The sequence below is a fragment of the Hevea brasiliensis genome, chromosome 10 (genome assembly GCF_030052815.1).
Source record: "Hevea brasiliensis isolate MT/VB/25A 57/8 chromosome 10, ASM3005281v1, whole genome shotgun sequence".
Lineage (NCBI taxonomy): Eukaryota > Viridiplantae > Streptophyta > Magnoliopsida > Malpighiales > Euphorbiaceae > Hevea > Hevea brasiliensis.
This window is the reverse complement of record NC_079502.1, coordinates 63,126,244-63,149,821: the sequence shown is the minus strand read 5'-3', so window position 1 is coordinate 63,149,821 and position 23,578 is coordinate 63,126,244. Positions and strand designations below refer to the sequence as shown.

Sequence of the window (23,578 nt, the reverse complement as noted above, 5' to 3'; positions counted from 1 at the left end):
TTTCTCAAAGTATCACCGTGGAAGAAAGTGTTGAGATTCGAGAAAGAGGGAAAATTAAGCCCTAGGTTCATTGGCCCATATGAAGTTATTGAATGTGTGGGACCAATAGCATACAGATTAGCCTTACCACCTAAGCTGGACAAGATACACAATGTGTTCCATGTCTCGATGCTCAGAAGATATAGATCAGATTCTTTACATATCATCTTAGCAGAAGAAATTGTTGTACAACCTGACCTAACATATGAAGAAGAACCGATTAAAAATTTGGCACGAGAGGTAAAAGAGCTCAAAAACAAGACAACTCCATTAATGAAAATCCTATGGAGGCACCACAACATGGAAGAGGCAACACGGGAGAGCGAGGAGACAATGAGGCAACAATTCCCTCAGCTCTTCACATCAGGTAAATTTCAAGGACGAAATTTTTATTTAGAGGGGAAGAGTTGTAACATCCTCTTTGTACGTATTCTATATGTTCTATTGCTCTAGTGACCTAATGTAAGTCCGGGCAAGTCATGATGTCTGGAACTATACTTTGGTGATAGTGAACAGGCATATAATGATGAAATAAATAAAAAGAAAATATAAGAAAAATTAAAGAAAAATAAAAGAGAGAAAATGAAACAGGTTAAATAAGCCAGCACCGTAGCGATGGGTGACCGTACCAGAAAGTTACAGCGAAGGCAATTACAGACTCCAGGACTGCGGGGAACCCTCGGAATTAAATTTTGAGACATAATTAAAGGTTTATTGAAATGTAATTGACACTAGAAATATCAAAGAAAAATTAATAAATTAGTATAAGGAAAAACAACAAATCGAGAAAAAGACAAAAATCGATGTTGTCGAAAAATCAGGAATACAACCCGAAGAGGGGCATTCTGATCGTTTGATACCTAGAGTTGCCTTTTGACCTCAATATCCATTAAAAATAAGTGGTATTACACATAAAAAATGTCATAAAAAAATTAATTGTGGTACATTATATTAATAGTGAAAGAAATGGGGCATAAATCCAATTTATGAAACTTTGAATAATTAAACATTAAAATAAAGTTTAGTGCTTCACTAACTCAAGAATTGGGACACATATATGAGACTTTGGGATAGCAGAAACCACTTCATCTTCAACCTCCCTTAACCAGCCGAATTGTCCTCCATGAAAACTCCATTGCCGTAGCTCACATCAAGCTCCATGCACCCATGTTCAAGCCACTTTTCACACTAAGTTCTTCATTAAAGCTTACACACACACCTTGAGGAAGCTTTTGGGAGCAAGAAAGGAAGGATTTGGTGAGGTTTGGGAAAAACTCTCAAAGGGTAAGTGTCCATTTCTTCCTTCTTTCTTTAGTAAACTTGATTATTAGGTTGAGGTGAGTTAAATGGAAGGATTTGTTGAGTTATTGAATTGTTCAATTTCGGCAGCCATGAAAACCTAAGTTGCTTGAGTTTTTCTTACCTCTAATGGATGGAAAATAATGTTGATTTAGTCATTTTAAAGTTGTAGTAAAATAATTTCTATGTATATGTACATTGAGTATTTGAATTTAAAGGTTTGGAAAGTAAATTGAATACCTTAGCAAACTGCCACTTTTGGTAGCCTTTAAATTCATGAATTAATGTTTGATTTCATTAATTTCATTGATGAATTGAGAGCAGTATATGTGAATGTTAGTGGAAGTGTTTGTATAAAATTAAGTGATCAAGTGTATTGATATTGTGTTGTTGTCGGCAGTACCTAAATTGAGCTATAAGTGCAAATTTGTGATCCCAATTAGTATGAGGCCAATTAGAGGCAAAACTAAACATAAAATAGGCCAACTTTCATGCGGAAATGTTGCCAAAATTCTGCCTAGAAGTGACCTAAAAAAATGGCCTAATTCGAAATTAGTAATGTGCAAACCCAGATTTTTTACCATATGAATAGCAATCACTAAAATGACCATAACTCACTCAAAACATGTCCAAATGACCTGAAGTTTATATCATTAGAAAGCTTAGACATAGGGCTACAACTCCTAGGAAGACACCAAAGCCCAGAAATGACCAAAACCAAGTCAAATTGCTTGCCCAAGTTAGGGTACCAAATCTGCCAAAATTGCACTTGACCTAAAAATGACCTAAATTTGCATTGAAAATGCAATCTGTCCAGCTTTAGTAAATTGACCATATCTTGGTCTATACAACTCAGAATGACCTGAAATCAGTGCCAAAAGTTCAATAAGACATAGAGCTACAAATTTTCTTCTTTAACTAGAAGCTACAAACTAAGAGAAATGGGACATTTAGCTAGATCAATCTAGCACACAAAAACTAAAAAAAAAATGACAATATTATACCATAAAGCCTAGAAATAATTTGGCAATAAATGCCAACTTTTGAGAATTGTAAATTGCACTATATTAGTAGTATATTGAAATGTAAATTGTGACATGTTGATACTAGAACCAACTTATCTATCATATCTAAAAAGGTCATCATTTACATTGACTTGTGAATTGCATAATAACTAGTAAACCCTAAAAATAAAGAATCAAACAATTAATCTTGTATTATGCCCTAGTTTGCCTAGTTGACTAGTTTGGATAAGTTGGCATGCCAATAGGATTCTGACAGCTGTTTTGTAAATGGCTTTACGCTATATTGTGTTTTTACGGCTTATTATGCACACTGTAATTTTAATAGCCTATGGCTATATGGATTTTATTATTATACTCGGCTTATTGCCTAATTGATTATATGGCTTTTTAGCCACACCATTTGCACACTGGGAGATACTTTGTGACTGATGGTGTGACGGCCTGAGGTACTAGGTACCCAGTGCTAGTATATCCATTTATCCAGTTTGGTCAGTGTATAGGCTACACGGGCAGTTAATTTAAACATTATTAAATTCAAATAGCTAAATTCAGTTTATTGACATATAGCACCACCAAAATTAGCAAAAATGAAATGTTCGCAAATAAAAATAGAAACAACAACTGCAAAGAATATCGATGTCATAAATTCATAAATAATTCATTTGTTTTATTTTAGTGTATATTTCTTTATAATTGCACCACTAAGCAGAATTGCTTAGCACACTGCTTTTGCTACGCGTATGTAACACCCCTCACTAGACTACAGTGTAATCGAGCAAGGTGTGCTACATTCGGTGCCAGAGAACCTTATTCTCATCTTACTTTATTCTTTTAATAATTTGATCTCATTATATTTTAATATCAATTATTTTTTTTAGACGGAGAAACCAGTGGAGTTTCCTTTATTTTATTATCAGTTGACATATTTCACTATTTACCTGCTTGAAATTTTCAATAATATTTTACAAAAAATATATCATTCATGCTCATCATATTCATCTCACTTTCAATTCTTGTAATTCATATCTCATTCATATATCTCAATTTCATATTCATTTCCATGCATTTCCATTCATGCATAATTTATATATATAAATTCTCAAGTTTCATTAATTTACATGATTTACAAGTTAATTACAGTTCCATAATCGGTATTTCAACATACAATTCATAGTTTACATTACAAATAATAACTAATTATAATGTATAAAATACATTATATGATTTATATAGGCCCTATGCATTGCTGAGGAGGTGACAACCTTGAACACCCTGAAGATCTGAACTCCAAAATCTCTGTTTAGTATTCGCTGGGCTTTAACTTCAATACCTGCGCGAGGAAACAAATCCATCGCGCTAAGCATTGCTGCTTAGTGGTGCAATAATATAACAAGGAAATAATATAACAAGTAAAAATAATTGGAGCATATTTTCTATACTCAAGAAATTTACTGGGTTCATAAGAAATTTTCCATACAATATATCTTTCGTCCTTTATGTTGCTCTCTAGAATCACTTCTTTCATAAGTTTACAATAATCATTTATATCATGTACAAATAAATCTAAAATTTATACTTATACTTATATTCTTATGAAAGTCACATTTGTATTGTTATTTAAGTTATGATTCTTCTACTAGTCATTTTATCACTTCCTTAATACTTTTTAAGTTGTTTACAATCATTTCGTAATATTTAAAATTTTTAGAACTAGTTTAATTTACTTCAGATCATTCTAAAGAACAAATTTTTGGAGCTAATCTATTTATATCAGAACTTTTTCTCATTTATTTACTTTCTAGCATTTTTAATTGCTAATATTCGCAATTTATTTTAATGAATTAGGTTGCCCAAGTAACCTACGACAGGCTGACTAAATTGGATAATGGGTCATTGGCACTGGACACCGCGTACCTCGGGCTGTCACACTATGGGACGCAGAACATCAACCACATATGCAGTCAGTATGGCTAAAAGCCATGATAACACATAATCGGGCATAAAAGCCATAAATACGGGTATAAAAGCCATGAATACGGGTATAAAAGCCATAAATACAAGCATAAAGCCTTTCGCAGTACTGCTAAAATAAAATCCTATTGGCATGTTAATCTATCCAATCTGACATACATGTCTAGGTAATGCAAAGACACATAATATTATTAAATATTAATATATTGTGTTTTATGACTTCATTATTTCATGACAAATACCATAATTTATACATTCATCATAATATTCATACATTCTTTACATCATTCGTATTGATCACAATTCATTTGATCTCATGTACCATTCACATTCAAAACATCTGTCCTTTCTCTCTTGATGGGAACCTACATCCCAAATGGCACTTTTATCTCATTTATACATTTAACAATCTATTCATGTAAATTACATTTCATACTTCAAGTTGTATTGCTAATATATTATGAACTCTATTGGTGTTGGGAGTATAAATCTCAATTAACTATTCCAAGTGATCCATAAACATTTCATGGATTCCAAATTTCATGCCTTAATTTCCTGTACCTATTTAGTTCTTACACTTTGTGTCTTTGTATTACTATTCACATTACTATTCACTCAAATTGTTGACTTTTTAATACATAATAAATTTATTGAACCTAAGTTCATCAAGATACCACATTTTGCATTCTAAAGTTGTTGGTATTGGTTGCCAATACCATTTCAAAGCTTATTTCATGTTATTCAAAATTTTCAGATTTCATACCCTAGGTTTACTGTTCCATTGGTCATTTATACAGTAGGAATTTGATAAAATTTTCTTCATGAAAGTTGTTCCTTATTGTGTCTAGTTACATTTCTTTATTTGAATCACTCCATTTGGAATTTTCTAGCTCAAGTTATGGTCATTTTACCATAACTGGCCGGATTGACCTGTACCTAGATTTTCTGGGCAATTTGGTTCTGCCAGATTTGGTGACCTAAGTTTGGTTGGCAATTTGACTAGGTTATGATCAGAATTTGGATTTGTATTCTTCATAAAAGTTGTAGGTCTATGTCTCAGCTTTCGTATGGTAAAATTTCAGATCAATTCAACTTTCTTACACTGAGTTATGACCATTTGAACAAACACTGTTCATTTGGTCATTTTCCAGGGACAGCCTATTGGTGACCCAGATTAGGGTAACTTTTAGGTCAACTTGATTTGGTTTTTTGGGCAGGGTTTCTTCACCAAAGTTGTGCCATTATGTGTCTAGTTTCATGTCCAATTGACCTTGTACCAATTGAACCTATACAACTCCAGTTATAGCTGCCCAAACATGCTGGACTCACAACTAGTCCTGCAGGTCACCAAGGCAGCACACCAAACCTCACATTCAAAGCTACAATTCACTTCAATTCCTCATTATACTCAGCCAAATGGTCACTAATTGACCATTAAAACTCCACATAACATTAAAATACCATAACCCTCAATTCATCACAAACCCTAATTAATCAAAGTCTCAATCTCATGCAACTCCTAAAATCCCCAACTCCAATCCTTATATACACATCAATTGACATCAATAAACAAATTTAATTATAAGTAAATCATCAAAACCCTCACACTCTCTTGGCTGCCAAAATTTGAAGTGATCCTATCATGCATATTTTTCTTCTTTTTCCACAATTTCTAGTTGATTTTTTATTTTTTTTTTGTATCCTAACATGAAAACAAGAAAAGAGAGAGAGATAGCACTAACCTTTATGGAGAGATTTTCTCCCTTCAATTTCCTTCACTTTCTTTGGCTTTCTTGGCAGCCAAACACCTTTCCAAGTGGTGTAGACAAGTTTTAATGAAGGAGGTCTAAGGTTTTGTGGAGGGAAATTAATGAAAATTAAGAGAGATGAAGAAATTTTTTTCATGGAAGAGAGAAAGATAAGAGATTTCCGGAAATGAGAGACAAATAAGAAGATGGCTGTTTTGTTTTTGTTTTTATCTCCATTTTAATAATTTTAAATATGCTTGTTGTGTTGTGATTGGTAGAGGCCTTCTTGATGACATCATATGATGTCAAAATTCCCAATTTCTTTTATTTTTCTTTCCTTTTCTTTTCTACTTATTTTCAATTTAATTTTCAGCAATATTTATTCATATTTTAGATCATAATAATTATTTACTTAACTGGACAAGTCGGTCAAAAATCATCTCTGAAGACGAAATGACCAAAATGCCCTCCATTTGGCTTAACAGATTAAAATTGTCTGTACCGATTAAAAAATTTTTCTAAGCATTTTCTTGGTATTCTAATGCCATAGAACCCTCAATGACTCTTCTCTGGAGTCCCAAAAATTATTTTATGAATTTTCTCTTGGGTCTAGGGCTCTTAATTGCGAGGACCGCAACTTCTCACTGGGTTACCCATCGCTAGGGCACCGGTTCACTTAACTTGGTTATATTTTATTTCTAAAATTTTTCCTACATTTTTCTTGTTAATATTTGAGTTAATTATGGTTCCTCACTTTAATTTAAATATTTTTTCAAACATTCTAGATTTCCAGACTGACACCGATCACCGAAACAGTAAAATGTACAGAATGGTTACAGTGAGGGTGTTACAACTCTTTCCCTCTAACAAAAATTTCGTCTTTGAAATTTACTCGGTGTAAATAGTTGAGGAACTACTACCTCCTTATTTCTTCATCTTTCCGTGTTATCATACTTCACTTTCTCCTTAGTCTCAATCCTATTCTCAAACAGTTCTGTACTCATTCTTTTTCATTTTAAATACAATCTCCTTCTCATCTCCATTGGCTATCTCAATGTCTCTTCACTCTCTTATTCCATACCTTAACCTAAAATAAATGGGAAATAAAGATCTGCAATAGTTTCACCTCGACTCTTATGAATGTAATGCATGATATGCAGTCTATCTAGGTCTAGAAACGCCTAAACCGCGTTCTAATACCAATAAATGTAACACCCCTCACCCGACTGTAGTGTAACCGAGCGAGGTGTGCTACATTCGGTGCTAGAGCACCTTATTCTCATCTTACTTTATTCTTTTAATAATTTGATCTCGTTATATTTTAATATCAATTATTTTTTTTAGACGGAGAAACCAGTGGAGTTTCTCCTATTTTATTATCAGTTGACGTATTTCACTATTTACCTCCTTGAAATTTTCAATAATATTTCAACAAAAAATATATCATTCATGCTTATCATATTCATCTCACTTTCAATTCTTATAATTCACATCTCATTCATATATCTCAATTTCATATTTATTTCCATGCATTTCCATTTAGGCATAATTTATATATATAAATTCTCAAGTTTCATTAGTTAACATGATTTACAAATTAATTACAATTCCATAATCGGTTTTTCAACATACAATTCATAATTTACGTTACAAATAATAACTAATTATAATGTACAAAATACATAATATGATCTATATGGGCCCTGAAGGAACGGAAGCGTGAAAAACACAAGTTTATACCATTGAATTCAAAAATTTTCACCTAGGGTCACATGCATCATGCAAGATTTATTTTTATCTATTTGATTTCAATGATAAACAACATATTAAAACTCTTTTAATATGTTTTTGGATCTGTATTTGCCATTTAAGATTTTAAAATTAATCAGATTAATTTTAGAACCCTAGATTAAATCAAGAACGATTACACTAACCTCTTGATGCACTGCAGCGTGTCTGCGCCTTTGAGATTCGTCTTCAGGACACCAGATGTTGTCCCTCTAGCTTGTCCACACCAAGAACACCTATGGCAGCCCTTGAACAGCTTCTAAAGCCTTTTCTATTAATTAGAAATTCAAGTTCTGCCTTTTAAGAGATTAGAGATGTAAACAGGACACTAGAAACAATTTCTAGTGTTCTTAATTCAAGAGATTGATGGCTAATCTCTTTGAATTGATGAGAGATGAAGAAGAATAGAGGGAGGGCTGCAAAATGGCGTGACCAAGGAGTGTGGCTGCTGGTTGTATTTTATTTTCTCATAACAACACTTAAATAGCTAGGTTAACACATTAAACCCTTGCCACATGTCACCCTTTGATTAGCTCTAGGTTTAAGTGACCCAATCACATTGTGCCAAGTGTCAAACCTATATGTAATCTTGATTTTAATCATCTTACATGATTAAAAAACATTTGGCAAGCTTATGTGTTATGCCATGTGTCACCATCTCATGGTGCCACGTGTCACACTGCAAAATGACCAAAATGCCCCTGTGTCTTAATTTTGAGTTCTCAACCCAAAATAATTATTTTTCTTCTTCTAATTAATTTACATCAAATATAAATTAATTAATTAATCTCTATTAATTAATTTCTCATTAATTAAATTCATATTTAAATACTTTAAATATAAATTTAACTTATATTATACATCCAATAATCTAGATTTGGTTTCAAGTCATGCTAAGGACTTTGCAAACTAATTGCAAACCAAACCTATTTAATTAATCAATTCAACTGTTTAATTAATTAATTAAATCATATTTAATTAGGTGATAACTTGTGTATGTGTGTGACTTACTAGGCTCATCACTAATTGGCAATGAGACATGACATCAACTCTTAATATCATTAGAACTCTTTCTTACCATAAATGATTTCTCTAAATCATTTTATGAACCTCATAGACCATGGTTAACACCTAGCATAGCATGCCATGGCCACCCAATTAGTAATAAGGTTTACCTTAAATGAACCTATAATCATATGTTACCATGCACTAGAATCTCTCTGTTACAAAATCCCAACTCAAGCTGGAGTCATGGTTTATGTCAAACTCCATTTGCTATGAATATTATGTTCTCTTTTAATTCCAGTTCTTGATTAAAAAGATTTTCTCATCAGAAACTCTTTTCTGAATAAATCTATCTGTCCTGGCCAAGAACTTAAAACATCAAGAACAATTAAATGAACATAGGATTTTATCTCTATTTACTTAGAGGAATAGATTCCATCTTGATCAACACCTACCTCCATATATAACTAGTAGGAGTCAACACATGCCCATATACCCATACACAGTACAAGTATGAAAGCAGTATCAAACTCAAACTACCTATATACAAGATAACTGTGCTATCTCAGGTCTAAAGATTATATGCACTGATATGATTTATGACAAAACATTGACAAGAGTAAACTCCATTTGCTTGTCATAAGTGTCACTGGTTCGGCCTACTTATCATTTATAAGTGCCTATCATATTTGTTATATGGCATGAGACTCACCATTCCATCTTATTTATATCTCATATAAATAACTTGGGAACAAACATGAATACAATCTTTCTGGATAAGTCATGTCCTTATTATGAAGTATCCTCGATTGTGAACCTATTTATGATACTTCGTGCTAGAAATATTGTCACTCATATTCTTAACAACTTAAGAATAATATTTCTAACAAAATATCAATAGACCTTTTCTATTACACATAAATATATTATGTAAACGGAAAAGTGGAAATGCCTTTTATTAATAAAAATATGTATAAGATATGCTCTAGGGCATACTACTAACAATCTCCCACTAGCACTAGAGCCATTCATTACAATATCTTAGACCTATCTTCTCGAGATGTCTGTCTAACTGAGTCTGTGACATAGGCTTAGTGAATGGATCAGCTGGATTTTCAGCTGATGCTATTTTCTGCATGGCTATATCGCCTTGCCCAACTATATCTCTGATAACGTGGTAGTGCCTTTCTATGTGTTTCGATTTTGGGTGAGACCTTAGTTCCTTAGCCTGTATGACTGCTCCATTGTTGTCACAATGTAGGGGAACTGCTGACTCAATGGAAGGAACTACTGTAAGTTCTGTCACGAACTTCTTTATCCAAACAGCTTCCTTTGGCAAAGATCTCGATGCAAAGAATATACTCAGCCTCTGTAGTGGAATCTGCAGTCGTGCTCTGTTTGGAACTCTTCCAACTGACTGCACCTCCATTACAAATGAACACATGTCCAGAGGTAGACTTTCTATCATCGATATCTGATTGAAAATTATAATCAGTATAACCATCCAATTGCAAGTCTCCACCTCCATAAATCAAGAATAAATCCTTAGTTCTTCTTAAGTACTTAAGGATATTCTTGACAGCTATCCAGTGTTCCAAACCTGGATTGGATTGATACCTGCTAGTCAAACTAACAGTATATGCGATATCCGGCCTAGTACACAACATTGCATACATTAAACTTCCAATAGCCGAAGCATATGGAATCCTGGCCATCTTATCTCTTTCTTCAGGTGTCTTTGGAGACATCTCTTTAGAAACATGGATACCATGTCTCACTGGTAACAATCCTCTCTTGGAATCAAGCATGTTAAACCTCTTTAACACCTTTTTCAAGTATAGACTTTGTGTAACACCCCTAAGTTCGGTAGTGCGTTCTGCTGCTCCGGTGACCAGTATTGTCCGAAGAGCTAAGATGCCTAGAACTACACTTCATTATGAGTGACGAGACATAAAATAATGAAATACAAGAAAAGAAAATACAAGAAAAACAAAGGAAAAATAATAGCAAAGAAATGTAATCAAGTTAAGCGAGCCGGGAACCCTAGCGATAGGGGACCGCACTAGGAAGTCACGGCGTGGACCGTTGACTAGCCCTGGACTGCAGGGAACCCTGGAAAACATTTTTAGGACTTAAATAGACCCTTATTGAAGAATAAATATCATTATGAAGATCAAAGAAAAATTAAATAATTAGTACAAAGAAAAGTGAGAAATCGAAAAACAGACAAAACCTGGTGTTACTGAAAAATCGGGAATGCAACTCGAACAGGGGCATTATGGTCATTTGACATCCTGAATTGTCTTTTGACCTAAATGTCCGCTAAAAATAAATAATATTACACTTAGAAAATAAAATGAAAAATTAAATTGGGGGTACCTAATACAAATAGCCAAAAATGGAGTGAAAAATGTGTAAATAACACATGTAAGCTTATTATATAATTAAATTTGAGTGAGTGGGCTACTAAAGGAATAAAATAGAAACATAGTGGGGCAGATGTAAGTCCACTATACCAAGCAGAAACTTCATCTTCTTCATTCCATTAAACTTAGCCGAATTGAAGAGAGGAGAAACCACCATTGGCGTTTTCATGCAAGCTTCATCTAACCCCTCACTTCACTTCTAAACACTTAGGTTCCTTCATAAAAAATTGTCTACACATCATAAGGAAGAGCTTGATACCAAAATCAAGAAATTTAATCAAGGTTTAGCAAGTTCCAACCATAAGGTAAGTTTGTATTTTTGAAGATTTCTTTGTTAAACTTTGTGTTCATGTTATGGGTGTTGGTTTTGTGAAGAAAAATTTCAAGTTTGAGAAGCTATTGATATGTTCATTTTGGACAGCCATGGAGTTATGTATTTGATGAAATATTTGTATGTATATTTGATGAGAAATGATGTTGGTTAGGGTGATTTAATATCCTAGTAAATTATTCCATATGTATATGGTGATTTTGCACTTGGAATGGTAATTGATGAATTGTAGGACACTTTGGTGTTGAGGAAACTTTTCGGCAGCCTTGGGATTCTTGGATAAATGTATGTGTTCATGAAGGTGTTGGCAGAAATATTGACATTAAGGTTGATGGATATGTACGTAGATTGATTGTGTAAAGTGTATGTAAGAACTAGTAAGGTTTAGGTGTATATGTGATTGTATTTAGACTTTGTAAATGTGAGTTTTAATTGGTGTATTAAGGATGTTTGTAATCTGCCCAAAGTGATGTTAATGTAAAGTGGAATATGGTTTTGGTAATGAACCAAAACAGAATTGGTAAGGGAAGTGGACATATAGTAATGTAAGTGTGTAATTGATGTATGTTAAGTAAGGTAGTTAAGGGCAGTATGTATTTTAGTCTATAACTTTACATGTGTAACCTCAATTGGTATGAGACCAATTGGAGGTGGAACTAGGCACAAAATGTGCCAACTTTCATTGAGAAAGCATACCAAAATTCTACTTGCAAGGTGACATAAAAAAAATGACCAATTCGGATTAGGTGCAATTGAGACCTGAAAATGTACCAATTGGGCAGCAGTTAGTGTTTAGGCCATAACTCATTCAAAACAGGTCCAATTGACCTGAAATCTTAACCATGAATAGTTAAGACCCATACCTACAAGTCTTATGAAGACACAAAGCCCAGAAATGACCAGAAGTAAGTCAAAAAGCTTGCACAAGTTCGGGTCCAAAAACTGGCCGAACCAAAGTTGACCAAATTGACCTAAAATTGACCTAATTTGATGCCAATTGACCAGCAATAGTATAATGACCATAACTTGGTCTACTTAACTCGGATTGACCTAAAATTTTTCCCTGCGTTCCATAAGACATAGATCTACAAGTTTGTAGTTTTGACCGAAACCCGAGAACTGAGGGAACTAGGTCATCCGGCTAGGTCAAACTAGTATCTCGGAATCTAGTAATTTGCAATAAATGCAAGGAAACGCAGTATACATAGAAATGAGTTTGGTAAAACGTACCAACCCTAAAACCCTATCGACTGTGACATATTAAGGACACAAAAACCTAAATTACCTAAAACGCATCGAGGGTCGGTATATTATGTCACACCCTACTCCTCTGTAAGATGTAACATGATCCCGTAGTACACCTAATGAATTACCGTACTTCGCCTATCGATAACCCATTAGATATACTACAAGGGATTTTAAAACAATTTCGTGCAATTTAAATCATCGATTAAAATCTGGTGTTATAAAATTTTTTTCAAAATTTCGGCAAAGTGCCGGCTGTATTTTGAGAAAACAGTTCTTCAATCCTGCAAAAGAAAAATGCTCCCAATATGTTTTCTCAAATACAACTTCAGTAACTTCAATTCAATTCACAATTCAATTCTCAATACACAATCAATTCATTTTCAAACTAATCCCATCATAAAGAAATATCTCATTCATTTTAAGACTCAAAATTTATTTTACAAACTATTCAGATAATTGAAATCCCAAATTTACATTTACAATAATTTACATTTGATTACATACCAAAATATTTTACAAGAGTTTTATATACAACTGCTCAAATAATTTACATACATATTATTACATGCATACATCAAAACCTATGTACATGGGTATATCTATGATATACCTGGAGCTGATCTGAATATATCTTCAAGGAAATTTACTTACTGCTCTATGCTCTTCTTACCTGCGACAGCATACAAAGCTATCGCTGAGTGGTGAACTCAGTGGTGCACAACTATAATTTAAAACATAGTACAATATACATTGACAAAATTTACAGTAAATAAATTGGGAATCTGAATACTCATCAAATTTCAAAACTCAAAATATTCGTTTCCAATAATGTAAATCATTTGTATAAATGACTTTGATCACAAAATTCAATTTATCAAATCATGACTAACCATTTAAGTAATTCCAACAAAATCAATTATACATAAACCATAATTGAAATCACAATTCCTTACCATTCAAAATCCATTTTGTATCTCAAAAATCATTATGTATCTCAAAAATCAATCTTTATCTCAAAAATCAATCTTTATCTCACTAACTATGCAAGACTAATCCGAAAGGGCCATATTCGATGTGATTCTAACTCCCTATGGTCGGGGAAGTCGAATCAGATTCTAACTCCCTATGGTCGGGAGGTCGAATCATCGTGCCTGATACCATCACAATAATGAATCTTCCACAAGGGCCATAACGATAAAATAAACTTAGATCTAACCTCAAATCAGAGGAAAATCTAAGCCTGTGCACGTACCATGGTAATCAAAACACAACTAACTCCATTGTCTTCTCAACAAATGAGAGAGACGGGTAATAACCTAGTCAAGCATCTATAGTGAGATATAAAACAATATCACACTCCTTGCAGTGAGAATAAATCACAATACAATTCGATTCAAAGTCAATTCTAATATCCAATAATTTTTATGCTCATCACAATTCAAATCATAAATTTGCATTTTCCCATGAAAATTACCATAACAATTCAAAACATGTTCTATCACAATTTTCCAAAACATAATTTATTCAATCCATAACAATGCTTAATACTTGTGGAAATACCATTTCACAAAGCTAAATTCATACATACTATAACAATTTTCAGTAATCATTGAATTAAATCCAATGCTTGTTAAACATAATACATAAGAAAATATGTCATTTAATCATATGAAATATTCAAATAAAATCAAAAAACTAGTTGTGCACAAACCTCTGATGACTGTCTCCTGGTCTGGACTCAGTGTTTCCTTCCCTTTCCCTGAGTCTTTACTAACTGAGAAACACAATTTGAAGTGTTTCAGTACTAAATTAAACTGTCTCTAACGATAATGCTTGATAAGTAGTTCACTGAAATCTATTATTTGCTTAATCACCTAATATATCGACTCTCGATGCGTTCTAGGTAAACTAGGTTTTAGTGTCACTAATATGTCACATTCGATAGTATTTTAGGGTTGGTACGTTTTACCAAACTCATTTCCTTGTTTAGTGCATTTTAATACAACTTGCTGGATTCCGGTATACTAGTTTGACCTAGCCGAATGACCTAGTTCCCTCGGTTTTCGGGTTTCGGTCAAAACTACAAACTTGTAGATCTATGTCTTATGGAACGCGGGGCAAAATTTTAGGTCAATCCGAGTTATGTTGACCAAGTTATGGTCATTTTACTATTGCTGGTCAAATGGCATCAAATTTGGTCATTTTAGGTCAATTTTGGTCAACTTTGGTTCGGCCAGTTTTTGGACCCGAACTTGTGCAAGCTGTTTGACTTGCTTATGGTCATTTCTGGGCTTTTGTGTCTTCATAAGACTTGTAGGTATGGATCTTAACTATTCATGGTTAAAATTTCAGGTCAATTGGACCTATTTTGAGTGAGTTATGGCCTAAATACTAACTGCTGCCCAATTGGTCAGTTTTCAGGTTTCACTTGCACTTAATCCGAATTGGTCATTTTTCATGCCACCTTGCAAGCAGAATTTTGGTATGCTTTCTTAATGAAAGTTGGCACATTTTGTGCCTAGTTTCACCTCCAATTGGTCTCATACCAATTGGAGTCACACAATTCCATTTAGAGCCTAAAATGCACACTGTTTTTACTAACACACTTTGCATTGCAAATTTTTGCAATTCTAATAGACATTATGCACTTTATACTTAGGTCAATTGTCCAATATCAATATACTACAACCAATATCCAGCCACAATATATGTGATCAAATATCCAGCAATTAAATCAATGTCCAAATACAAATTCAACTCAAGTAATTCTCCATCACACTCAATTGATCAAATCAATGTCTAACAACAATTTAATTGCTCAAACTTAATCCAACTAACCAAGATCAATAACATACATCTCATTGTTCTTAAATCAACATTAAATATACTTGAATTTAAGGCCTTCCTAAGCACATCAAGGCTGCCCAATTTACACATATACTTCAATCTCCCATATTGATTTCCTAACCTCATTTTCAATGCACAATTCACACATACACATGGTAATTAAGCTCTTTTACATTTAAGCACTTTAATCCCCACCAATTCTCATCAATTAACATCAATTACAACTGAGAATAATCTGCTCACCTTTCCTTTCCATGGCTGCCAAAAGTTACACCCAATAATTATTCAAGTAATTCTTTCAATTTTTCAACCAAAATACTACCCACAACCTCAAAACAAGTTTTAATTAGGCAAGGGAAGAAAATGGACACTTACCTCTTGTTAGAGCTTGCTAAAACCTCACCAATCGTGCTTCTTTTTGCTGCCATAACACTTCCCAAGCTGTGTAGACTAAATTTAATGAAGGAAATCATGTGGAAAATGGCTTGAAAATGGATGCATGGAGCTTGGTTTAGGGACATCAATGGAGGTTTCTATGGGAGAGCAATACGGCTAATGAAAAAAATGAAGAAGAAGATGCAGATTGTGCTGTCCAAAGGTGGCTTTATATGGCCACTAAATGTCCCACGTGGTGCCCCATTAAGTTAATTAAAAATTGGTTTAATTTAAGATTTCTTTTAATTGCACTTTTGCCCTCAACTTTCCTTAAATTACATTTTATCTTCAATAGGGGTCTATTTAAGTACTAAAAATATTTTCCAGGGTTCCTCGCAGTCCAGGGCTAGTCAACGGTCCACGCCGTGACTTCCAGTCATGATCACCCATCGCTAGGGTTCTCGGCTCGCTTAACTTGGTTACATTTCTTTGCTATTATTTTTCCTTTGTTTTTCTTGTATTTTCTTATCTTGTATTTCATTATTTTATGTCTCCTCACTCATAACGAAGTATAGTTCTAGGCATCCTAGCTGTCCGGACAACACTGGTCATCGGAACAGTAGAACGCACTACCGAACTTAGGGGTGTTACAATTCTCCCCCCCTTAAAATAAATTTCGTCTCGAAATTTTACAGCATTAGTCTCGAACAGTGTGGGTGTTGTCTCCTCATATCCTCTTCACGTTCCCAAGTAGCTTCTGGCCCGAATGATGGTTCCACAAAGACTTTAACTGTGTGTATCTGCTTATTCCTCACCGCTTCACCTCATAAGCGTAATTTTTATGGGTTCTTCCTCATATGAGAGGTGCAGGTTTACTTCAATCTCTTCAACCGATAGTACATGAGATGGGTCGATCTGTACCTCCTTAACATGGACACATGGAAGACACGTGTATCTTTGCTAGCTCTGGAGGTAATGCCAACCGATATGCCAAAGGACCCACTCTTTCCGTAACCTCATATGGTCCAATGAAACGAGGACTCGCTTTCCTTTCTCGCCAAATCTCATAATTCTCTTCCAAGGAGAAACTTTGAGGAATACCTTATCACCCACTGCATACTCAATATCTCTTCTTTTCAGATCAACATAGGACTTCTGACGGTCTGACGCAGTCTTGAGTCTATCTCTAATCAATCTGATCTTTTCCTCTATCTGCTGAACAATTTCTGGCCCAATCATCTTCCTTTCACCTACCTCATCCCAACATAGGGGAGTTCTGCACTTTCTACCATACAAAGCTTCATATGGAGGCATCCCAATGCTTGATTGGTAGCTGTTGTTATAAGCAAACTCAATCAAAGGCAAGTGTGTATCCCAACTACCTTCAAATTCAATCACACAAGCCCGTAGCATATCCTCCAATATCTGAATAACCCTCTCGGATCGCCATCATGCGTGGGTGGAATCTTGTCTTGAAGTTCAATCTAGTTCCTAGGGCTCTCTGAAGACTACCCCAGAATCTAGAAGTGAACCTAGGATCTCTGTCAGACACAATCGATACTGGCACTCCATGCAATTTTACAATTTTATATATGTACAATCTGGCCAATCTTTTTAGGCTATAGTCCATCTGGACTGGCAAATAGTGAGCAGACTTAGTTAGTCTGTCAATTATGACCTATACTGCATCTTGACTATTCTGTGTCCTCGAAAGTCTCATCACAACATCCATAGTTATCTGTTTCCTTACAATGTTTCATAGGGTGCCACTCGTATGCTAGCTTGACACTTATTAATGTATACAAATTCTGTTAGTGGGATGTATCTGTCCCATCTCCTCTCGGATTCAATGACACAAGTTCTCGATATATTCTTGAGGGCTTATCACATTTTACAGGTTATTTTTATCATTTCATTTCATTATTTATAGGAACTCAATGAGTTTCCGAATTTACCTGAATTACTTATTTCGACTGTCCATCCGTTTGAGGATGATAAGTCGTATTGATATCTTTAAGCTTATAGCAATTACTGTGGTACAGGTAATTCACATTAATATAACTGAGTCACTGACTCTAGCTACCTTACAAGTGTAGTCATTTGATAGGCTAGTTCTGAAGTCTTAAATTTCTGACTAAAATTTTCACATTTATTTCCAGTAATAGTATTCTATTCGGGTGCAACTGTATCAATTTATAGATTACTTACAAATATTCTTAATTTATTGTACCACGAGGAAGCACGTAGCTCTACAATAATCTCGTGTGCATCGTAATCTGACTTACAATACAAACATTGAGAACATTATATAGTCACTACGTTATAACCTCATGGGCTAGGTTTTCTAACATCTTATCTTTCTCGAATCCACTAATATCCTAAATCGATTCCGATTACAATATCCATTAATAATTTCTAACAGTAACATCTTTGCCCTCATCTAGAGCAATTCTATTATTGTAACTTACTTTTAGGTCCTCTTGCCTTACATTAAGTAGGCTTGCCAATTAGCTTTATAATTTATGGCATGTTAGAAAATACTTTTAGTTAACAATTCTTCTAAATTAATGTCAATCATACTTGTTATTATAGTTATTACCCTAAAGGACTAGTCACTAATACATCAAAATTCATTTCCATGTAAAGGAATAACAACAGAACATACAGTTCTGACACTAACACACAACTAAGTAGTGCTGGGATCAAATAATAACTAAAATTAAGAACTTACCAGCAGCTACATCTGAAGTTTCTGCTCCTTTTACTTGGCACATAGTGGACTCTCCGACTGGTGGGCTACTATATTCGGGTTGATTCACTGTGTTATAGTGGTGAGGAATACCAACTCTATTTCTATCTTGACTCTGGCTGACGGTCTGTGAACTCCGGAGAGCAGATCGAGGTGGTTTAGTACAATCTTTAGCAAAATGTCCAAGTTTTCCACAATTGTAGCAGGCTCCAGAGGCCTTATAGCATATCCCACCATGATATTTTCCACAAGTTTCACATTGGCGGGAAGGGTAGGAACTTCTAGTTGTTCGATGACTGGACCTTAGTGGTTTCTGTCTTAATGATCCATCTCTATCGTATCTCTGAGCTCGGGGTTCCTCAAATTCTTTTCTCTTTCTCAAATTACTGTTCGAACTCTGACCCATAGGTTTCTCCCTCTTTTCCATTTCACACCGCCCTTGTGGGGGTTGGGTCTGTACTTGGGCTTGGGTTGACAGATTATCAGCCATTTGTTGAAAGAAAGTGGCCATTTGTTGGGCCATTTGTGCAGTAATTTGTACTGGTAAAATTGGTACAGTCAGGCCTTCGACATTTTGTGGAGTTGGGGCCTCAACTTGTTCTTCTGCCATCATAGACTGTTCTATTGTCTCATTCTTCTCTTCCATTTTTTTTTCAAGAATTTTCTATTCCTGTACAACCAACACAAGGAGATTCCTCTCCATTAGTTCACATTTAAGATGTAAATGTACTATATGTATCAAACATTTGAGCAGTTGTAGTTCTGACAAAAAGATTTCAAATTCACAGTTCAAAATTCACTTTAAAACCATTGCTCTGATACCACAAAACATGTCACACCCTACTCCTCTGTAAGATGTAATATGATCCCGTAGTACACCTAATGAATTACCGTACTTCGCCTATCGATAACCCATTAGATATACTACAAGGGATTTTAAAACAATTTCGTGCAATTTAAATCATCGATTAAAATCTGGTGTTATAAAATTTTTTTCAAAATTTCGGCAAAGTGCCGGCTGTATTTTGAGAAAACAGTTCTTCAATCCTGCAAAAGAAAAATGCTCCCAATATGTTTTCTCAAATACAACTTCAGTAACTTCAATTCAATTCACAATTCAATTCTCAATACATAATCAATTCATTTTCAAACTAATCCCATCATAAAGAAATATCTCATTCATTTCAAGACTCAAAATTTATTTTACAAACTATTCAGATAATTGAAATCCCAAATTTACATTTACAATAATTTACATTTGATTACATACCAAAATATTTTACAAGAGTTTTATATACAACTGCTCAAATAATTTACATACATATTATTACATGCAAACATCAAAACCTATGTACATGGGTATATCTATGATATACCTGGAGCTGATCTGAATATATCTTCAAGGAAATTTACTTACTGCTCTATGCTCTTCTTACCTGCGACAGCATACAAAGCTATCGCTGAGTGGTGAACTCAGTGGTGCACAACTATAATTTAAAACATAGTACAATATACATTGACAAAATTTACAGTAAATAAATTGGGAATCTGAATACTCATCAAATTTCAAAACTCAAAATATTCGTTTCCAATAATGTAAATCATTTGTATAAATGACTTTGATCACAAAATTCAATTTATCAAATCATGACTAACCATTTAAGTAATTCCAACAAAATCAATTATACATAAACCATAATTGAAATCACAATTCCTTACCATTCAAAATCCATTTTGTATCTCAAAAATCATTATGTATCTCAAAAATCAATCTTTATCTCAAAAATCAATCTTTATCTCACTAACTATGCAAGACTAATCCGAAAGGGCCATATTCGATGTGATTCTAACTCCCTATGGTCGGGGAAGTCGAATCAGATTCTAACTCCCTATGGTCGGGGAGGTCGAATCATCGTGCACAGTACCATCACAATAATGAATCTTCCGCAAGGGCCATAACGATAAAATAAACTTAGATCTAACCTCAAATCAGAGGAAAATCTAAGCCTGTGCACGTACCATGGTAATCAAAACACAACTAACTCCATTGTCTTCTCAACAAATGAGAGAGACGGGTAATAACCTAGTCAAGCATCTATAGTGAGATATAAAACAATATCACAATCCTTTCAGTGAGCATAAATCACAATACAATTTGATTAAAAGTCAATTCTAATATCCAATAATTTTTATGCTCATCACAATTCAAATCATAAATTTGCATTTTCCCATGAAAATTACCATAACAATTCAAAACATGTTCTATCACAATTTTCCAAAACATAATTTATTCAATCCATAACAATGCTTAATACTTGTGGAAATACCATTTCACAAAGCTAAATTCATACATACTATAACAATTTTCAGTAATCATTGAATTAAATCCAATGCTTGTTAAACATAATACATAAGAAAATATGTCATTTAATCATATGAAATATTCAAATAAAATCAAAAAACTAGTTGTGCACAAACCTCTGATGACTGTCTCCTGGTCTGGACTCAGTGTTTCCTTCCCTTTCCCTGAGTCTTTACTAACTGAGAAACACAATTTGAAGTGTTTCAGTACTAAATTAAACTGTCTCTAACGATAATGCTTGATAAGTAGTTCACTGAAATCTATTATTTGCTTAATCACCTAATATATCGACTCTCGATGCGTTCTAGGTAAACTAGGTTTTAGTGTCACTAATATGTCACATTCGATAGTATTTTAGGGTTGGTACGTTTTACCAAACTCATTTCCTTGTTTAGTGCATTTTAATACAACTTGCTGGATTCCGGTATACTAGTTTGACCTAGCCGAATGACCTAGTTCCGGTTTTCAGGTTTCGGTCAAAACTACAAACTTGTAGATCTATGTCTTATGGAACGCGGGGCAAAATTTTAGGTCAATCCGAGTTATGTTGACCAAGTTATGGTCATTTTACTATTGCTGGTCAAATGGCATCAAATTTGGTCATTTTAGGTCAATTTTGGTCAACTTTGGTTCGGCCAGTTTTTGGACCCGAACTTGTGCAAGCTGTTTTACTTGCTTATGGTCATTTCTGGGCTTTTGTGTCTTCATAAGACTTGTAGGTATGGATCTTAACTATTCATGGTTAAAATTTCAGGTCAATTGGACCTATTTTGAGTGAGTTATGGCCTAAATACTAACTGCTGCCCAATTGGTCAGTTTTCAGGTTTCACTTGCACTTAATCCGAATTGGTCATTTTTCATGCCACCTTGCAAGCAGAATTTTGGTATGCTTTCTTAATGAAAGTTGGCACATTTTGTGCCTAGTTTCACCTCCAATTGGTCTCATACCAATTGGAGTCACACAATTCCATTTAGAGCCTAAAATGCACACTGTTTTTACTAACACACTTTGCATTGCAAATTTTTGCAATTCTAATAGACATTATGCACTTTATACTTAGGTCAATTGTCCAATATCAATATACTACAACCAATATCCAGCCACAATATATGTGATCAAATATCCAGCAATTAAATCAATGTCCAAATACAAATTCAACTCAAGTAATTCTCCATCACACTCAATTGATCAAATCAATGTCTAACAACAATTTAATTGCTCAAACTTAATCCAACTAACCAAGATCAATAACATACATCTCATTGTTCTTAAATCAACATTAAATATACTTGAATTTAAGGCCTTCCTAAGCACATCAAGGCTGCCCAATTTACACATATACTTCAATCTCCCATATTGATTTCCTAACCTCATTTTCAATGCACAATTCACACATACACATGGTAATTAAGCTCTTTTACATTTAAGCACTTTAATCCCCACCAATTCTCATCAATTAACATCAATTACAACTGAGAATAATCTGCTCACCTTTCCTTTCCATGGCTGCCAAAAGTTACACCCAATAATTATTCAAGTAATTCTTTCAATTTTTCAACCAAAATACTACCCACAACCTCAAAACAAGTTTTAATTAGGCAAGGGAAGAAAATGGACACTTACCTCTTGTTAGAGCTTGCTAAAACCTCACCAATCGTGCTTCTTTTTGCTGCCATAACACTTCCCAAGCTGTGTAGACTAAATTTAATGAAGGAAATCATGTGGAAAATGGCTTGAAAATGGATGAATGGAGCTTGGTTTAGGGACATCAATGGAGGTTTCTATGGGAGAGCAATACGGCTAATGAAAAAAATGAAGAAGAAGATGTAGATTGTGCTGTCCAAAGGTGGCTTTATATGGCCACTAAATGTCCCACGTGGTGCCCCATTAAGTTAATTAAAAATTGGTTTAATTTAAGATTTCTTTTAATTGCACTTTTGCCCTCAACTTTCCTTAAATTACATTTTATCTTCAATAGGGGTCTATTTAAGTACTAAAAATATTTTCCAGGGTTCCTCGCAGTCCAGGGCTAGTCAACGGTCCACGCCGTGACTTCCCGGTGCGGTCACCCATCGCTAGGGTTCTCGGCTCGCTTAACTTGGTTACATTTCTTTGCTATTATTTTTCCTTTGTTTTTCTTGTATTTTCTTATCTTGTATTTCATTATTTTATGTCTCCTCACTCATAACGAAGTATAGTTCTAGGCATCCTAGCTGTCCGGACAACACTGGTCATCGGAACAGTAGAACGCACTACCGAACTTAGGGGTGTTACATATTAGGTAATTGAGCAAATAATAGTCTTCAGTGAATTACTTATCGAACATTATCGTTAGAGACAGTTTAATTTAGTACTGAAACACTT

The 23,578-nt window shown here is 34.2% G+C and overlaps 2 long non-coding RNA genes across 2 annotated transcripts; both read right to left on the bottom strand.

Moving 5' to 3' along the window:
• Window positions 1-13,479: 13,479 nt before the first annotated feature.
• Window positions 13,480-16,449, bottom strand: LOC131169871 (uncharacterized). Its single transcript, XR_009140820.1, has 3 exons — window positions 16,103-16,449; window positions 14,592-14,654; window positions 13,480-13,550 (listed from the first exon to the last, which is right to left on the bottom strand). It is a non-coding gene; the product is annotated as an uncharacterized LOC131169871 (long non-coding RNA).
• Window positions 16,450-20,216: 3,767 nt separating this feature from the next.
• On the bottom strand, window positions 20,217-22,957 carry LOC131169870 (uncharacterized). Its single transcript, XR_009140819.1, has 3 exons — window positions 22,838-22,957; window positions 21,330-21,392; window positions 20,217-20,287 (listed from the first exon to the last, which is right to left on the bottom strand). It is a non-coding gene; the product is annotated as an uncharacterized LOC131169870 (long non-coding RNA).
• Between the last annotated feature and the right edge of the window lie 621 nt (window positions 22,958-23,578).